This window comes from Myxine glutinosa, chromosome 1, assembly GCF_964187855.1.
Source record: "Myxine glutinosa chromosome 1, kmMyxGlut1.1, whole genome shotgun sequence".
Taxonomy (NCBI): Eukaryota; Metazoa; Chordata; class Myxini; order Myxiniformes; family Myxinidae; genus Myxine; species Myxine glutinosa.
The window spans coordinates 414,452,893-414,470,244 of NC_136261.1; the positions used below are offsets into that span (position 1 = coordinate 414,452,893).

Below are 17,352 nucleotides of genomic sequence, written 5' to 3' on the forward strand. Positions count from 1 at the left end.
TAAATTCTAAACCTCAAAACATAGTTCCCTTACCTAAACCAAGAACCTTAACCTGTGTGAAATTGACTAGTTTCCCGACTGCATGGATCATCAGATGGGCACCGTTCTTCCTCGAGGTTTCGATCCTTTCAGTCCAGAACGTCTCCAAACGGCGGATCCACAACCTCGATCATGGATCCACATCAATAGATGGTGCATCAGTAGATCCACAACCTCAGTTGCATCCAGGCAGCCAGTCAACTCATTAATGAAACATCATTTATTCCAACTTCACTCGCAATAGGATTTAATGTATTATCATCTATATTATAATAGGCTACGGTGATTCTGTCCATCTGTCCGGGGTGTGGCTTACTCCGTTGAGAGAGTAGCTCCACCCATTCTAGGAGAGGCTTCAAATAAACAAATATCCACCATTTTATTAACTCGCATAGCTCTGAGGCCTGTTTTGTAGGCCTGTGGTGTCTTGCTCTCTCTCCCAGTTTTATTTCAAATCAAATTCGATATATCATTTCATTTTTCACAGTCGCTAACATAGTTTTAGACTCGCTTGAAAAAAAACGGGAAGAAAATCCGATGAAAGTTTCCGTTTATAGAACGAAATGAATTCTCAAAGGCCTGTAACTTCAAGGCCACTGAGTCTCTCTCACGCCTTTATAGTCTGGGATCCGAGGCCTGGAAATGTGTAAAAAAGTGATTTTGAAGTGACACCCCTGCTATAAAATGTTTGACCCCTAGATCATGTCTGTGGGGGTGTTATCCACCAGAAAAGTGACTTTAGCAAGGTAGTTTGGATTGCGCGAATTCTGTAAGGACGTTTTTTAACTTGGGGCATCAACTGTAAAAAAGCAAGAAATTTAGGGGTAGGGGAAATTCAATTGACCATATGTCCCATAATGCAGGAGTGAGTGCATCAAATTACCACTCATTCTTTTTGTTATAAATGTGGCTTTTATATGAAACATGATTCAACGTGATTGGACCATCCATGAGGTCAGCAGAGGTCAAAAGGTCACGGAAAGTGGGTTAAGCTGAAAATTTAGCTCCTTTATCAAATAATTCACATATGTATATGTCACAATATGTTCCTTGCATCCCTCTACTGTTTCTGGCCTATATTGATCGTAATAGTGATGGTTTACTGTGGTGGTTGATGCTTTTCATCTTTTGTGTGGTGCTAGGGATTATTATGCTACATTTGTTTCAGCAACTTGCTTCACTCTTGCTGATCTTTATGATTACCATCGATCTTCAGCCTTAAACTTCCATTCAGAGACACAAGATGGTGGTAGTTTTGATGCTACAACAAATAGAATTTATCAGTACACATTTGAGGGAGAAGGAAGTGGGGAGGTAGTGGGGGCAGTGCCCCTTAAGAAAACCAGGAAACTGACTATCAGTGAACCAGACAAATTCGTTCCAGTAAGTAGTAAACTGACACTGAAGGACAGAAGACAGGCTTGGTCATTACGTGATATTGAACTTCCTCATGATGACAAGGGGGAAGCCTGCTTTCTAGCTGACAAGAGCATCGTTTGGTTCCTACTGAGGATGTATCCAACACAGTTGATGACGGGTGAAAACGACAAGGACACTGGTAGCCTGACATGGAGCAGCTTCTTTGAATACAGTTCTGGGCAACATGCAGAGAAAACAAAGATTGGTTGTGGACCATTGCTTCCACAAAACCCAACCAACGCAGATGTAGTCCAGACCTCATTGGACTACTTTGTCTCCTTGAGTCTTAAGATGGGTCAGGCTAAGACGGTGGTGACTTGTGACCAGGCGATATATGACATAGTAAAGGGGTTGTTTAGGAAGGAATTGGAAAAGTACAAAGAAGTTATTGTTCGACTTGGAGGATTCCATATTGCCCAGAACTTCTTTGGATCTATTGGATTTTTCATAATGGAGAGTGGCATAGAGGACATTCTGGTTTCTAGTGATATCTGTGGTCGAGGTACAGCCAATAAAGTCATGGCAGGAAAAGATGATTATAAGATGGTCCGTTTTCATTCATGGTTGAGTGAGGCATTGTTCATCCTGAAGTGGGAGGCATTTGAGAAATGGCTGTTGTTCGAGAAGAATGAGGAGACACTTTCTTTGCTTTCGTCTCTGCTTGAAAGTCTTAGAAATGCCTTTGACAGGAAAGAGAAGGACGAATTTGCTGCACTCATGAAGGAAGTCATGAAATGCCTAGAGTCACTGGAGTCGCTCTGGGGAGATTTTGAGAAGGGATTAGGAGTGACAGCCCATCTTTGGAGCATGTACATAGACATGGTGCTTATCCTAAGGCGTTACATCCATGCTGAGAGCTGGGCTGTGGCAACAGCACTTACAAGAGGTACAGAATATGCTACCCTATACCATTGCTTCCGGCCATAGTAAGTACATGTCCTGCCATCCGATCTATCTCAGTGAGATGCAAAAGCTTCCACAAACAGCACCAGAAGTGCACGAGGAGTTTGCAGCTGGCAAATTCACAGTTCACCAGACTGCAGGAGACTTTAATGGTGTGTGGACAGACCTTGCCCTTGAACAGACCTACAACAGGGAAGGTAAAACAAGCCTCTTTAAGGGTATAACACAGTCTGAATCAGCATGAGAAAAGTACATCAAGGCTCTACCATTCATGACCTCTGTCTCTGAAAGTGTAAAACAGATGGCACACATGGCCTCGCCGCAATCTGACCACCACGAGAAGCTGAGGAAAGACGACATGGAAGCCGTGTTGCAGATCAAACGGACCGTGGAAGAGAAGATGCAAAACCCATTCGATCCTTCACTTGCGACAGATAAACTAATGAACATATCCACAGGTCAGATTCTTGCAGCAACTACCCTGGTAGATGCCAAACGTCTAGGCTTGGAGGCAATGGATGCTGCCACGACGACGAATGCAGACAAGATTGTCCAACCGAAGATATAAACATTCGCCACGCATCTGAAGAAAAGTAAGAAAAAGATGGACACTGTGAAAGAAGTCATCAGAGAGGAGAGTGCAGTGACAAGGGCAACTTTGTTTCGCACAGGACCTGAGTGATGAGGCACGGACTGAGGCATTTAGTTACGAATGGCTTGAGTACCCTCCCTCGTTGTTTGAGCCAGAGAAGAATGGATTTTCCATGCGGAAAGGTTGCAAATCCAACTATCTATCCACTCTACAGGCAGAGGTTGCCGAGTCATGGGAACCGTTAAAAGAGTTGCCTCCTTCTGCATCTGATGCAGTTTATGTAGTCGATGCAATGGCATTCATCCAGCGGTTCAACACACTTGGTTCGAGTACATTTGACCAACTTCAGGAAAGGTACAGGAACAAACTCTTGAACATGAAACCCAGACATTGCACTGAAATGCATTTCGTGGGCGATCAATATGATTTTGGGTTAAAGAGTCTAAAAGGGGATGAACGCCAGAGACGGGAGTCAAATACCAACTTGCCAGAGTTTGTTCCAACGGACATCATGAAAATCCCTGATTGGAACACATTCCTGTCAAACCCTTGTCACAAGACCAATCTGCTGTCGTATCTTGCTTCACGTTGGTCCCAGGAGGCATCCTGGCCTGATGGCTTCTGCCTGGTCCTTGGGGTCAACGCCCAGGCAACTCGTGTGACGCAGACGGAACATACCAATGTTGATGAGCTGTACTGCCCTAACCACGAGGAGGCGGACACCAGAATCTTTGCTCACATTGCTAGCTGTGACAACAGCGTAGTTGTCATTCAGGCTACAGATACAGATATCATCGTCTTGTCAATGTATCATTTCCCTCGGTTGACAAACGTTGTTGAGTTATGGGTGGAAAAGGATGATCTGTTCCTCCCCATCCATGACTTGGTGAATGAGTTGGCCAAAGCAGTTGGAAAGGACGTATTGGCACTCACAGACACACTGCTCATCTCCTACATTCTGTCAGGTTGTGATTCGGTGAGCTATCCTTTCAAACGGGGTAAGAAGAGAGCAGTGAAAGTCGCACTCCAGCATGTTCACAAACAGCCAGCGTTGTCCAATTTCATCCGACATGAATCCGGACCTTCTGCACATGATCAGGTGATAACTGAAGCACGAAGCTTCTTTTGTGATCTCTACGGCAAGCCAGGGTATTCATCCCTGGATAAGCTCCGTGCCCACTTGTTTGCATCTAGCAAACTAGATCTGCGCTCCCTTCCTCCAACAGAAGATGCTTTTCACTTCCACGTTCTCAGGAGCCTTTGTCAGATCAGCTTATACAAGCAAGCTTCACTCAGCAATCCAGTGCTTCTTCCACCTGAAGAGTATGGCAGGAGTGTGGATGGTGACAGGTTAATTCCTGTCATGAAGAGCAAGCCATCAAAGCCTTCTGCTGCGAAGTTGAAGTTCTGCAAATGTAAGAAGAAACCGAACTGCCTGAGGAATTGCCCTTGTGCGAAAGCTGGAGTACCATGCATCATTGCATGTGCCTGCAATGGCGACAGAGAAAAATGTGGACGGCTTCTGACTGATGACGGTGATGATGATGAGTAAATAGAGGTAATGACACTTTTCCAGACAGTATGTGGTATGACTTGTCGTTTTAAAACATGTTGAAGAGTACCGTGCAAATATATAGTGTGAATGCCCGATTTTGGTGATTTTCTTTAAAGTTATGCAAATCTAAAGTGACATACATACCAGTAAGTTAAGTTCAGTCGGGGCATTTCTTTCCCAAAAACATCAGAGGGGTACAAACAACATATTTTGGGTGTAAAAGTTTGGCTATATTGAGCTTGAAGTAGGAAAAATGTGATTTTATTTACTAAAGGAGCTAAACTTTTAGCTTAACCCACTTTCCGTGACCTTTTGACCTCTGCTGACCTCATGGATGGTCCAATCACGTTGAATCATGTTTCATATAAAAGCCACATTTATAACAAAAAGAATGAGTGGTAATTTGATGCACTCACTCCTGCATTATGGGATATATGGTCAATTGAATTTCCCCTACCCCTAAATTTCTTGCTTTTTTACAGTTGACGCCCCAAGTTAAAAAATGTCCCTACAGAATTCGCGCAATCCAAACTACCTTGCTAAAGTCGCTTTTCTGGTGGCTAACACCCCCACAGACATGATCTAGGGGTCAAACATTTTATAGCAGGGGTGTCACTTCAAAATCAAATTTTGAGGTCTCGGATCCCAGACTATTATCTCCAATCTAACTCACCATCTGATTTCATTTTTATCGATGGTTTTAGACTCGGTGTCAGCAATAATTGAGAACATTCACACACACGCGGGAAAATGCAGATATATTTTTAAAAATCACGTCATGATGTATCATACGTTGTCGTTGCCCAACATGACACCGACGGCAACGTGTCGACATATATTAAAAATTCGCTTTTTCTTTTCTGTTAAGATATATTACTTTTTCGTTTGATGACAGTCGTCACAAAAACGTCAACAATGATGCCGACATATATTTCTTCGTTTTTATTTCATTCAACATTATTATCCAGAAGTAAAATATGTTTCAGGAAATTACCGAGAGATATTTCTTCGTTTTTTTTTATTAGTTATGTGCGCATACACTTTAAAGAGATTTATTTGAAATCTTCAATTTTCCACAATATAATTTACTTGCCATTTGTCATTTGATGATTACGAGATTTCTCGTGAGGATCGTGACAATTCATGCGTTGCATGGAAACTTCTATTTCCAAAATGAATGAGACGCTCGATGAAGAACGCAGACTTGAACAGGATGCAGCAAGAAAACGAATGAGACGGGCGAACGAGTCCATCGACGAACGTCAATGCAAACTTGAACATGATGGAGCAAGAAAAAGAACGAGACGGGAGAAAAACGAGAGAAACAAGACGTGGGAAAGCCGATTGGAGAGGCGAGTGAGGAGCAATTGGAGAGGAGAGTGAGGCGCGATTGGAGAGGAGAGTGAGGCGCGATTGGAGAGGAGAGTGAGGCGCGATTGGAGAGGAGAGTGAGGCGCGATTGGAGAGGAGAGTGAGGCGCGATTGGAGGGGAGTGTGAGGCGCGATTGGAGGGGGTGTGAGGCGCGATTGGAGGAGGTGTGAGGCGCGATTGGAGGGGCGTGTGAGGCGCGATTGGAGGAAAGTGTGAGGCGCGATTGGAGGGGAGTGTGAGGCGCGATTGGAGAGGAGTGTGAGGCGCGATTGGAGAGGAGTGTGAGGGGCGATTGGAGAGGAGTGTGTGGCGCGATTGGAGAGGCGTGTGAGGCGCGATTGGAGAGGGGTGTGAGGCGCGATTGGAGAGGCACGTGAGGCGCGATTGGAGAGGAGTGTGAGGCGCGATTGGAGAGGAGTGTGAGGCGCGATTGGAGAGGAGTGTGAGGCGCGATTGGAGAGGAGTGTGAGGCGCGATTGGAGAGGAGTGTGAGGCACGATTGGAGAGGAGTGTGAGGAGCTATTGGAGAGGAGTGTGAGGAGCTATTGGAGAGGAGTGTGAGGAGCTATTGGAGAGGAGTGTGAGGAGGTATTGGAGAGGAGTGTGAGGAGGTATTGGAGAGGAGTGTGAGGCGGTGATGGGGAGGAGTGTGAGGTGCTATTGGAGAGGAGTGTGAGGAGCTATTGGAGAGGAGAGTGAGGCGTGATTGGAGAGGGGTGTGAGGGATTGGAGAGGAGAGGAGTGTGACGGATTGGAGAGGAGAGGAGTGTGAGGGATTGGAGAGGAGAGGAGTGTGAGGGATTGGAGAGGAGAGGAGTGTGAGGGATTGGAGAGGAGAGGAGTGTGAGGGATTGGAGAGGAGAGGAGTGTGAGGGATTGGAGAGGAGAGGAGTGTGAGGGATTGGAGAGAAGATGTGTGTGAGGGATTGGAGAGGAGGTGTGTGTGAGGGATTGGAGAGGAGGTGTGTGTGAGGGATTGGAGAGGAGGTGTGTGTGAGGGATTGGAGAGGTGTGTGAGGGATTGGAGAGGAGTGTGAGGAGGGATTGGAGAGGAGTGTGAGGAGGGATTGGAGAGGAGTGTGAGGAGGTGTTGGAGAGGAGTGTGAGATGTTGGAGAGGAGTGTGAGGAGGTATTGGAGAGGAGTGTGAGGAGGTATTGGAGAGGTGTGAGAGGAGGTATTGGAGAGGCGTGTGAGGAGGTATTGGAGAGGTGTGAGGAGGCATTGGAGAGGCGTGTGAGGAGGTATTGGAGAGGAGTGTGAGGAGGTATTGGAGAGGAGTGTGAGGAGGTATTGGAGAGGAGTGTGAGGAGGTATTGGAGAGGAGTGTGAGGAGGTATTGGAGAGGAGTGTGAGGAGGTATTGGAGAGGAGTGTGAGGAGGTATTGGAGAGGAGTGTAAGGAGGTATTGGAGAGGAGCGTGAAGAGGTATTGCGTTGTGCAATTCATGCGTTGCATGGAAACTTCCATTTCCAAAATGAATGAGACGGTCGATGAAGAACGCAGACTTGAACAGGATGCAGCAAGAAAACAAATGAGATGGGAGAACTGCACAGGATGCTGCTGCAACAACGATGAGGAGGGTTGGAGAGGAGCAAGGAGTTGGAGAGGAGATAGGGGTTGGAGAGGAGATAGGGGTTGGAGAGTGAGGAGCTAGGGGTTGGAGAGAGGAGCTAGGGTTTGGAGAGTGACGAGCTAGGGGTTGGAGAGGAGCGAGGGGTTGGAGAGTGAGGAGCTAGGGTTTGGAGAGTGACGAGCTAGGGGTTGGAGAGGAGCGAGGGGTTGGAGAGCGAGGAGCTAGGGGTTGGAGAGTGAGGAGCTAGGGGTTGGAGAGTGAGGAGCTAGGGGTTGGAGAGTGTGGAGCTCGGGGTTGGAGAGTGAGGAACTAGGGGTTGGAGAGTAAGGAGCTTGGGGTTGGAGAGTGAGGAGCTAGGGGTTGGAGAGTGAGGAGCTAGGGGTTGGAGAGGAGCAAGGGGTTGGAGAGCGAGGAGCAAGGGGTTGTAGAGTGAGGAGCGAGGGGTTTGCGAGTGAGGAGCGAGGGGTTTGCGAGTGAGGAGCGAGGGGTTTGTGAGTGAGGAGCGAGGGGTTTGCGAGTGAGGAGCGAGGAGTCGGAGAGCAAGGAGGGAGGGGTTGGAGAGCAAGGAGAGAGGGGTTGGAGAGCGAGGCGTGAGGGGTTGGAGAGCGAGGTGCGAGGGGTTGGAGAGCAAGGCGCGAGGGGTTGGAGAGTGAGGAGCGAGGGATTGGAGAGCGAGGAGCGAGGGGTTGGAGAGTGAGGAGCGAGGGGTTGGAGAGCAAGGAGTGAGGGGTTGGGGAGCGAGGGGTTGGAGAGGGAGGAGCGAGGGGTTGGAGAGTGAGCAGCGAGGGGTTGGAGAGCGAGGAGCGAGGGGTTGGAGAGGGTGGAGCAAAGGGATGGAGAGCGAGGAGCGAGGGGTTGGAGAGCGAGGAGCGAGGGGTTGGAGAGCGAGGAGTTGGAGAGCGAGGAGCTTGGGGTTGGTGAGCAAGGAGCGAGGCATTGGAGAGCGAAGAGCTAGGGGTTGGAGAGCGAGGAGCTAGGGGTTGGAGAGCGAGGAGCCAGGGGTTGGAGAGTGAGGAGCTAGGTGTTGGAGAGTGGGGAGCGAGGGGCTGGAGAGTGGGGAGCGAGGGGCTGGAGAGTGAGGAGCAAGGAGTTGGAGAGTGAGGGCCGATTGGAGCGGAGAGTGAGGAGCGATTGGAGAGGAGAGTGAGGAGCGATTGGAGAGGAGAGTGAGGAGCGATTGGAGAGGAGAGTGAGGGGCGATTGGAGTGGAGTGTGAGGAATTGGAGAGGAGTGTGAGGGATTGGAGAGGGATTGGAGAGGAGTGTGAGGAAGTATTGGAGAGGAGTGTGAGGAGGTATTGGAGGGGAGTATGAGGAGGAGTGGGATTGGAGAGGCGTGCAGGTGGAGAGAGGAGAGTGTCAGGTGGAGAGGAGTGAGGGGTCACATATTATGTGAAATAAATAAATTGTGTTCATTACACCATTTCTGGATCTGATGAATTGCCAGTAACCATTTTGTAAAATTTAATATGCAGCATCTCAATCAAGATGTCAAAATGTCACACGCGTCCATGCCCGTGGGATTCCCATGGGTGACTCCACTAGACTGCAGCAAGAAAAAGAACGAGACAGGAGAACGAGACCCTCGACGTGATCACAGACTCACACAGGATGCTGCTGAAACAATGATGAGGAGGATTGGAGAGGAGAGAGAAATTGGAGAGGAGTGAGGGGTTGGAGAGTGAGGAGCAAGGAGTTGGAGAGTGAGGAGCGAGGGGTTGGAGAGTGAGGTGCAAGGGGTTGGAGAGTGAGGAGCGAGGAGTTGGAGAGTGAGGAGCGAGGAGTTGGAGAGTGAGGAGCGAGGAGTTGGAGAGTGAGGAGCAAGGAGTTGGAGAGTGAGGAGCTAGAGGGTGGAGAATGAGGAGCTAGGGGTTGGAGAGCGAGGAGCGAGGTGTTGGAGAGCGAGGAGCTATGGGTTGGAGAGTGAGGAGCTAGGTGTTGGAGAGGAGAGTGAGGAGCGATTGGAGAGGGGAGTGAGGAGCGATTGGAGAGGGGAGTGAGGAGCAATTGGAGAGGAGAGTGAGGAGCGATTGGAGGGGAGTGTGAGGATTTGGACAGGAGTGTGAGGGATTGGATTGGAGAGGAGTGTGAGGGATTGGAGAGGAGTGTGAGGGATTGGAGAGGAGTGTGAGGGATTGGAGAGGAGTGTGAGGGATTGGAGAGGAGTGTGAGGAAGTATTGGAGAGGAGTGTGAGGAGGTATTGGAGGGGAGTGTGAGGAGGAGTGGGATTGGAGAGGCATGGGGGTGGAGAGAGGAGAGTGTCAGGTGGAGAGGAGTGAGGGGTCACATATTATGTGAAATAAATAAATTGTATTCATTACACCATTTCCAGATCTGATGAATTGCCAGTAACCATTTTGTAAAATTTAATGTGCAGCATCTAAATCAAGATATCCAAATGTCACACACGTCCATGCCCATGGGATTCCCACGGGTGACCCCACTGGTATATGTATAACTTTCCTTACACACTAAATTATATGATATCATTAAATCATGCACATCTTACCTTAAATACACCATATCTACCAACCAGCACGGCCACACCACCTACATCTGGATCAAACTGTATTTCGAATGTTGAAACTGTCACCTATAACGGTTTTTGGCATGCTGCTGTATCCTAGCAACAACCGATTCCTAGCAACATTGATTTGTAGTATATTTAATTCTTATATTGTACTGTATTTACATAAATATCTCGTGAATAATATTTTTACAATTCGTATTGTATTTTACTAATTCGATTTAGTGCCTTTTTGTGATATTAAAGAAAACTTGTTTTTAATCTACCAACTGTAGCTCCCTGCGCTAACATACGTCTGACTAGTTGTTGTAATTTATTGACAAGCTCCGAGCTGTGTGGTTGCTCTCACAGTCCTAATTATTTCACCTGCAACCGTACCATAAAATAGCTTTTTAGGAATGTTGCTGTCTAAGAAAGGCATTCGGACAATGTGGAATGGAAAAGCATAGATGATGAAGGCGCACACACAACACACACACACACACACACACACACACACACACACACACACACACACACACACACACACACACACACACACACACACACACACACACACACACACACACACACACACACACACACACAACAAAATCCCCTTTTTCTTAAAAAGTCACCCTTATTCGGTTTTTTCAACAAAACTGTGTATTTTAAGAAAGAGAGAAGTTTATGTATTTATTTATTTAGTCCAATGTGGGAAGGGCTTGTAGTATTGTCTACAGGTATGTGCACTCACCTTTAAGCTGTCTAGTCTGGGCCCTCGGATGCACGATAAGCTGGCTGTCCAGTCTGTTAGCATTAATTATTGTGGAAAATGCCAGGGGCATGGAAAAGGCCCCTTTATATGGTATGTGCCATGTGGCAAACTATAGAAAAGAAGGGACATTCTTGGGGAAAATGCCAATTTCATTCACACAGCTGCATGAAGAAGTAAATGTATTTTATTTGCCAGATGTTGGGCACCCCTTTATATAAACTTTTGAAGAGCATTACTTGGTTCCCCCTCTGGAACTTGGTTCTTATTCTTGGAACTTGGAAGTTATTGACATCCCCCCCCCCCCCCATCTCATACGCACATACCATATAAAGGGGCCTTTTCTTTGCCCCTGGCATTTCCCCCCAATATATATTGTTATGGAACTGGGGGACGGCACTCCCGTTAGCAAGGGGGGTTAATCCCCTTGTCCTGTTAAGCTGGCCATCTCCGCCGGTCCTGGAAGTATGACGTCATGCCCGGTCAGCGCTGAATAGGGTATTGGGCCTATCCTTCCTATGACCTAAGTACCAGCGCCTTCCGGTATGCGAGGAAATACTCCCGCCCGTGCCGCAGCGTAATTGATTGATTGCGCCGAGCGAAGCGAGCTGCGACGCAGGCCGTTATCAATGACTAACCCGATTATAAAGCGTTGGCCGAAATTGCACCACAGGAACTCAATGGGGAAATCACTAAAGCGATCGGATGAGAAGGAAACCAAACGGGGAAGAAATAACAGACATTTATTAATTATTTACAAAACCAAAGAAGAAGAGCAGAAATAAAAGTAATATACAGGAAATGGAAGGAGCAGAAGGACACAGAGCAATTCCTTAAACAAGCTTACTTATGGAACCCCAGGACAAGACAAAACAAGACAAACTCACGTATACCAATGGGGAATTGCAGGCAGGAATTTAATGGAGGGAAGAGTGAGGTTCAGGTGGGACAACCGGGCTGGAAGGATGAGGTTCAGGTCCGTGCAGAACGGCAGGGCTGGAGGTGAGCGGCTGCCGACTCCCCGCACTCTGGTTCACACGGCGGGGTTGCTTGCGGCAGGGTGTTAAAGCTTCACGCGGCGGGGGGGTGGGGGGAGTGTTTGAAGCAGCGTCACTCTCTCGTACCTCACTCCACAGAACTCCGAACTTGGTCATCACTCAAGCGCCTCCCTCCACATAACTGCTTGGTTCGTGCTCCCTCACTCAACTGCATAAGCAGTCCCTCACTCCTCTTTTTATTGCCCTCCCCGAAATCCAGCCACGGGCTACGAGGGCACGCCTACCTGGTCGCTCACCGCGGTGCTGATTGGCTGTTAGGGCTGGCTGACACCACCTCTGATGACGATGAGGTGCCACGCCCCCCTTCTTCCCCGAGATGAGCACATGGCAATGGCGGCTTGCAGGAATGGAAAACCACTCGCACCCTGTTGAAGGGAACGAAAGGGATCTATCTTATTTGATTGATGCAACGCAGATTCAACTATGGGAAACATGGCCTTACCTGAAACAGAATAACGATAAAACTATAGATAGTCTAGTAGGAAGACTAGGTCCCCCTGCACCCCCCGGAGATATACTTCTAATCAGTGTTTCTAGATTGGAAAAAATGTGTAGAAAATGACTAGCTATGGCCCCAAGCTGAAAGAATGTCCCACATACCATTTTTATGCAAATTACTGCTGCAAATTTTATGCAAAATTATGCAAATTTTATGCAAATTTTTGATGAGGAGTAGAGTTGAGGGGTCTTTGAGGGCTTCATCGAGGTACTCTCGGTTGCAAGACTGGGTCATTCTGAGAAGCACAGCAGGGTCAGAGATCATGATGTTCTCCTCCTCAGTGAATCTCTCCATCAACAGCCTCTCCATTGCCTCACACACTGTTTTGAGGCAAAAGAGGGACTTTGCGTAGGCCTTTCCACTGAGAACACCTTTGAGAGATCCACTTGTTACTAGTTGTGCCTCAAAGAGAATCTCTGCATATCCAGAACCACGCATCTTGTGTCCAGTGAGCATCCCGATGTAGTTCATGGATGTGTGGAAGGGTCCAATCGTTACTACATGACTAGCAAATTCATTTGGCCAGCGCCAGATGATGGGAAGGGCTTTCATGCAGACACCCAGATCAAATGTATTCAGGACCCATCTCTGACCCACCTCAGCAGTTGCTGCCTCGGAACGCTTCAGTAGCTCACGAACAACTGCGTTGTCTGTGATCGGTCTGTGCCTGGTGCCTGCATGGCATGGCAATGGCCTGCAGCCTGTGCCTGGGCTAGGGGGTTTCACCTCTGCAACTGGTTCTCCCCCACCCAGCAAATCAACAGTCGACTACTGCACGCCTATCCACCAACCGATCACAGACAACGCAGTTGTTCGTGAGCTACTGAAGCGTTCCGAGGCAGCAACTGCTGAGGTGGGTCAGAGATGGGTCCTGAATACATTTGATCTGGGTGTCTGCATGAAAGCCCTTCCCATCATCTGGCGCTGGCCAAATGAATTTGCTAGTCATGTAGTAACGATTGGACCCTTCCACACATCCATGAACTACATTGGGATGCTCACTGGACACAAGATGCGTGGTTCTGGATATGCAGAGATTCTCTTTGAGGCACAACTAGTAACAAGTGGATCTCTCAAAGGTGTTCTCAGTGGAAAGGCCTACGCAAAGTCCCTCTTTTGCCTCAAAACAGTGTGTGAGGCAATGGAGAGGCTGTTGATGGAGAGATTCACTGAGGAGGAGAACATCATGATCTCTGACCCTGCTGTGCTTCTCAGAATGACCCAGTCTTGCAACCGAGAGCACCTCGATGAAGCCCTCAAAGACCCCTCAACTCTACTCCTCATCAAAAATTTGCATAAAATTTGCATAATTTTGCATAAAATTTGCAGCAGTAATTTGCATAAAAATGGTATGTGGGACATTTTTTCAGCTTGGGGCCATAGCTAGTCATTTTCTACACAGTTTTTTCAATCTAGAAACACTGATTAGAAGTATATCTCCGGGGGGTGCAGAGGGACCTAGTCTTCCTAAGAGAGGTCCTATGATTTGCTACGTGTTGCAATGTGGACTAACTAAGGTGCAATTATTTCAATTAACAGCCAATTAAGGGGAAATGTACACAGGGGTTTATTTATAGAGGGAATTTAATACTAAATTTACATGTGAAGTTTCTAAAAACCGCAACAATATCTAAAAAAAATTGATAATTTATGTCACGTGATCGAACGTCACTCTGTATCGCACAAACCTCCACCAGGATAAACAGGTAACGTTTTGTATCCACTGACAGACCGGATCTGGATTCAGACCTGAACCTAAATCGAATCAGCTTCTTCTTCTTCTCAAAAAACCCATCTCATCCCACGAGTTTCGTCATAATGATAAATCCATCCACAACTCTTTGTCATATCGTGCTATGTATAATCATAATGTTCGCCCTATCTCTCTATTAATATTATAAATAATCACTTCAAATGATCGTATTACAGAATATCTTTCTCAGTATTAATAATAAAATGAGAATCTCCGAACAAACCTTTTCCTCAGAAGATCCGAACCGATCACTGTTTCAGCCGCTTGTGGAAAAAGACACGGAGGACAAAAGGACACGGAGCCGAGCACGGAGGACAAAAGGACACGGCGCCGAGCACGGAGGACAAAAGGACACGGAGCCGAGCACGGAGGACAAAAGGACATGGAGCGGAGCACGGAGGACAAAAGGACACGGAGGACAAAAGGCCACGGAGCGGAGCACGGAGGACAAAAGGACACGGAGCCAAGCACGGAGGACAAAATGACAAGGAGGCGAGCACGGAGGACAAAAGGACACGGAGCCGAGCACGGAGGACAAAAGGAAAAAGAGCCGAGCGCGGAGGACAAAAGGAAAAGGAGCCGAGCACGGAGGAGAAAAGGAGCCGAGCACGGAGGACAAAAGGCCAAGAAGCCGAGCACGGAGGACAAAAGGACAAGGATTGGAGCACGGAGGACAAAAGGACACGGAGCCGAGCACGGAGGACAAAAGGACGCAGAGCCGAGCATGGAGGACAAAAGGACACGGCTCAATCCGATCCGATCACGGGGATCTTCGACTCTTCGTCACAGTTACAGTTCAACGTTTACAAGATCACCCGGAGGTTCTCGTCGTTGTTGAATCCTTCCTGTGAACGCGGGTCATTCTTCTTCTTCCTCCTCCTCAGAATCACCGATATCCATCACGTGGTCGTTGATGGCTCATTGGCCAATTGGCGTCAGATAAAGAACTGAAGCCACAGATCGGCCATTTTACCACTCCCGTTCATGGTGCATGAGAATAATTACATTTAGTTCCGTTGTTTTTCAATCGTGGACTTGGCACGAAGTTTGTAGTTGCACAGAACCCCTTATATTGACCTAGTAGTGAACGAGAGAAAAATCAGAACCTTCTTCAGCATGCCGCGCCCTTCGGAGTGCCACTCGCCTCTCACGCCCGCCCCGTCCCGTCCCGCCCCGGCTCGTCCCTTCCCGTCCCGTCCTGCCCCGTCTCGTCCCGTCCCGTCCCGTCCCGTCCCTCTCCTCCTGGATTGTAATCCTCGATCCGACTGTTCTTGGAAACACCGAAACCGAAATCCTGGTAGATCTATGACCCTACACAAACAGCACATTTTTATTTTTGTTTTCTCCTTTACGATACCAGCTCGGGGGAAAGTCTGTCAAAAAGACGGGTGCACAAAAATAAACAACACAGAGGATTACAATAAATACAGTTATGGATTATGTCCGATGGATTATTTGCAATAAATAATACATTAATGCAGTGCAGGAAATGAGAGTTTCCCTGGGAAGGATTAGAGGTGAGGACAGAAATTTGTTTAAACATCGCATGTTGAAAAGAGAGCATTGTAACATTAGCATGTCCCTCCCCCTCCCCCTCTGCCCAACAGGACAAAGACATCTTTAGAATTACCCCTAACCCCCACTCCACTAACTGGAGCACAAGGTGGTCTCCAGCATCTCCAGCATCTCCCCCCCCCCCCCACCCCACCTCAGGAGTAGGGAAAGGCGATCTCTCGCATCCTCCTCCCCACCCCCACCCCTCCCCCTCCCCACCCAAATATTGGGGAAGGCGGTCTCTAGCATACACTCCCCCCCACCCCTCACCCTCCCCCCTCCCCCACCCCAAGAGTAGGGGAAGGCGATCTCTAGCATCCCCCTCCCCACCCCCACCCCTCCCCCTCCCCACCCAAATATTGGGGAAGGTGGTCTCTAGCATACCCCCCCCCCCACCCCCACCCCAAGAGGAGGGTAACGCGATGTCTAACATGTCCCTCCCCCTCTCCCCAACAGGACAAATATATCTTTAGAATTACCCCTCACCCCCCACTCCACTAACAGGAAGGCAAGGTGGTCTCCAGCATCCCCCCCCCCCCCCCCACTCCCCACCCCAAGAGTAGGGGAAGGCGATCTCTAGCATCCTCCCCCAACCCCACCACCTCCCCCCTCTCCCCCACCCCAAGAGTAGGGGAAGGCGACCTCGAGCATCCCCCCACCCCCACCCTAAGAGGAGGGTAAGGCGATATCTAGCATCTCCCCCACCCCAAGAGGAGGGTAAGGCGATGTCTAGCATTTCCCCCCCCCCCCACCCTAAGTTTTTTTATGATTAAATTTACAATTTAATTTTAAATAAATTTAATTTTAATTAAATTCATAATTTTTTTCTTTTTTAAATATCGGCTTTCAAGCTAATATGGCTGCTGCACCACATGACATATGACCTGGAAAATGTACAATCTGTATATGTATGGGTCGGGGATCACGTTTGTGAAGTTTTGTGTTGATCGGATAAGGTTAGTTTTTCTATCCAATATGGCTGCCAAACCATGTGACCTATGATGTCATAAATTTAATATTTCAATACAAATGGGTCATAGATCATGTGCATGCAATTTCCGATTTTTAGGATAAGGAATTCGATTAATGGTCTTAGCCGAGTCCAGGTAATCATAACCCAGAATGAGCACATTCCCTCAGGAGAGATAAAATACCTTCCTTGGTACAATCCCTGAACAGGTATTTTTGGTTATTAAAAACATGGAGCTCTTGTACTGAAGGTAATTTCACTTGAAGGTAAAATCATCTCTCCAGGACAATTAGACATTCATAATAATCGATACAGGTATTCGGTTTTGTTTAGCTGTTTCGCAATTACTCGCAATTAATTTTAGGAGAACACAAATTATTCCCAGACCGTGAAACACCTGGACTGCAGTTTATACCTGGGTCTGGATTCGAACCCGGACATGTTCAATATCGTCGGTAAAGAAGGATCATTTTAGCCATGATGGTAAATGTCCAGGTGAAGTACATGACATTCCCATTGCTCTCCCTCACACCAATCCCCATTTCTTACCTGTACAGGTGCTTCCAGGTGTTCAAATCGAAGGTTGTTCTTTATAAACGAACGAATACTGTATCAAGCTCCAGGTAAATTGTAATGAGCTAAAGATTCCACCGACAACCACCAAGACATTCCTCCTGGGAGACAAGATCACGTTTACTGATTGTTATCGAGTCGTGAAACGAACTGTTGAAACACCCGTCTGTGACGTCACAGCGCATTATGATGACACAATCCACCGACAA

At 47.8% G+C, this 17,352-nt stretch overlaps 1 protein-coding gene across 10 annotated transcripts in view; it reads right to left on the reverse strand.

Moving 5' to 3' along the window:
• Nucleotides 1–14,942, reverse strand: part of LOC137419059 (uncharacterized) — a 53,135-nt gene extending 38,193 nt beyond the window's left edge. For 4 of the 10 annotated variants that reach the window (XR_013621923.1, XR_010982752.2, XR_013621921.1 and 1 more), the window contains exons 1-2: nt 14,270–14,934; nt 11,624–12,159 (exon numbers count right to left, since the gene is read on the reverse strand). The gene's annotated coding sequence lies outside the window, so the exon portion shown is untranslated. Of the gene's footprint in view, nt 1–11,623; nt 12,160–14,269 lie in introns of all 10 variants that reach the window. The other 6 variants (XR_013621922.1, XR_010982754.2, XR_010982751.2 and 3 more) reach the window with 6 other exon arrangements.
• Nucleotides 14,943–17,352: the final 2,410 nt, after the last annotated feature.